The sequence below is a fragment of the Mandrillus leucophaeus genome, unplaced genomic scaffold, assembly GCF_000951045.1.
Source record: "Mandrillus leucophaeus isolate KB7577 unplaced genomic scaffold, Mleu.le_1.0 Scaffold952, whole genome shotgun sequence".
Lineage (NCBI taxonomy): Eukaryota > Metazoa > Chordata > Mammalia > Primates > Cercopithecidae > Mandrillus > Mandrillus leucophaeus.
In genome coordinates this window covers 863,817-866,418 of record NW_012110386.1, presented here as the reverse complement: position 1 = coordinate 866,418, position 2,602 = coordinate 863,817, and positions in this window count along the sequence as shown.

Sequence of the window (2,602 nt, the reverse complement as noted above, 5' to 3'; positions counted from 1 at the left end):
TTGAGGTGGGGCAGAGATCTTGGTAGGAGGCAGGAAGACAGTATGTGGAGACAGATGCATGCTGCTGGTGAGTAGAATGTTGTGGTATGAGAACCACCATTTTTTATTACATAAATAGAATGTGCTAAGCACTTAATATCAAAAATCCCAATGAGGTGGTAATTATCCTCCGTATTTTACCTATAAGGAAACTGAGGCTAAGAGAATGAAAATAATTTGCCCCAGGTCACACCATGGCTGGCAACTGGTAAATGCCAGAATCCAAGCCCACATTTTTCCTACTCCAGAACCCATAATAGTGACCATTGCTCTCTGTGGCTTCTGTGGGGGATGAGCCTGTGGTCCCTTAGGCTGGGGTCTCTGGGAGAATAACTGGGTATGTCATCAAAGATCCTGCAGATTCCTGCAAGGGTCACAAGTGAAACGGGACTTAGAAGGGCTAGAGTCAGGACAATTTGTCACCTTTTCCCTCTTTCTGTCTAAATGCCGGATTCCAAGTAGCTCCAAAAGAGAAGTCCAATGGAAAAGCCTCCCTCAAGGATGTCATTAGCATTTAATGTTACCCTCCGATAGTCGAAGAGATAGGGACATGGTCTAGAACCAACTAAGAAGATCTGAGAAGGAGATAGGAGATGAGGAGGGAGGTCTGACACAGATCCTCCAAGACTAAGCTCTGTGCCATCTGCACGTAGACCTAAGTTTAGTACAGGAACTGTGTCCAGTCTGTTCTATCCTCTATATCTCCTCCTGTAGAAGATAAGAGTCAGAAGATGCGTGAAATAGAGACCACTTAATCCGATTTCCCACCCAGGGGAGAGTGCTCTCAGGAATGACTCTGCCAGACTCCTGTTAAACACCTCCATTGATGGGGATCTCACTGCCTTATTGGACAATTGGCTCTATTATTAGGCAGCTACAATCATTAGGGTTTTTCCTAAAACATTGCTGAAACCTGCTTTTTTTTTTTTTTTTTTTTTTTTTACCCCCCCCTCCAACTGGCTGTAGTGATGTGGTCACACCTGCTGTGAAAGTCAGGCTTTTGAACTTTCTGAGTGATTCATCCTAAGTAGCTTCCGTGGAGGCGAGCAGAATACTTCTTTCTACTAGCTCATAAGCTCATGTGGTAGTAAGAAGGAACAGACAACGGCCGAGGGGGTCTCTGCTTTACAGAACTCTTGGCTGTAATGCTTTTGACCTTCTGAGTAGGCAGAGGAAGACTAGATTTGGTGTAAGCTGTTTCTACCCCAGTGTCCTATAACTTGGACACCTCGGTTTCCTTCATCCGCATGGGCCTGCTCTGCCTTGATTCTCCTAGCAATGCTTGTCGGGAAGATGGTGGGTCAAGAGGCTCCCTTACTGCCCCGTCTCTTCCCGCGAGACTTCTCTGATTTGCCTTGAGTACTCCTTGCTTGTAATGCCCCGTCCTTGGGGGAACCCTGACTTTCTCACTTATCAAAGTGACACATAGCTTGAAAGAGAAGCTGTCAACACTGAAATGCCATCTTTCTTGCAGAAAGAAGATCTGTGAGGTGCCAGGGGCAATGGTGGTGAATGGTCTGGACATGGCATGTGTTATTCCTGCCTTGTCACAGAGTAGACAAGAAAAAGCCATTGTATAGACAGAGCTCCCCAAAAGTGCACTACCACTCTGGGCCCCAGGTATCCCCAGAAAGACCCATTGCTGCACTGAGGTAAAAAAAAAAAAAAAAAAAAAAAAAAAGTGGGGGCATATTTTCTCTCCCTTTTTCTTCCTGGAATCTCTAAATTGTTTCTACCCATTATAATTTTTTTCTCCCTTAGAACAGCTCAATGAATAAGCCATGAATTAACAGAACATAATGTTCCAGCCATGTCCATTGTGGGCATGAAGTTCTGCCTTCGAAGGGGACACCAGGCCAGGGGAGAAATTCAAATGCTCTGCCCGGCTGGTTGCTCCCTTGCCTCTCCCACAGCCATGCACCAGACGTTACAGCCCAGAAGCCAACACTGACAGGGAGAGCTATAGGTAGCTGGGCTGCCGGTGGCACCTGAGCTTGCAAAGTAGAGGACAGGGTAAGATGTATGGTCATGAAAATGCGGAAGGAACATTTCCATTTAAGCCTATTCTGTGCTACCTTAGTGAAGTCATTTCCAGGCTGACAAACCCTTCTGTGCCTCTGAAAAGACCTCGGTATTTAGTATTCACTCTTGACCCCACCACACAATATGGAGTGGCCACTGATGGTGCCTGGCGCCATGCTTTTGGTGCTTCTTACTGGGTGATGAATCACAGGGAAGAAACTAAAACATGTCCTGAACAAGTGCTGTAGCCCAGGTACCGTGCTAAATACTTTCACATATGCTAGTACATTTAATCCTCCTCCTTGTGAAAAGCAAGATATTACTAAATCTCCAAGATAAGGCAATCAAAGTTTAGAAATGTTGTATAACTTACTTAGTAAAGGGCTGAGCTTTGGTTGATTTAAGGTTTATGATTTAAGGTTGTTTAGTCCTAGATTGAAATATAAAGTGTTTCCCCTACATACGTCAAATTTTGTGATAAATTCTAGAGAAGTATCTTGATTCTTCTCCGGATTTTGATTGTATGTTGCACTGTTTACAA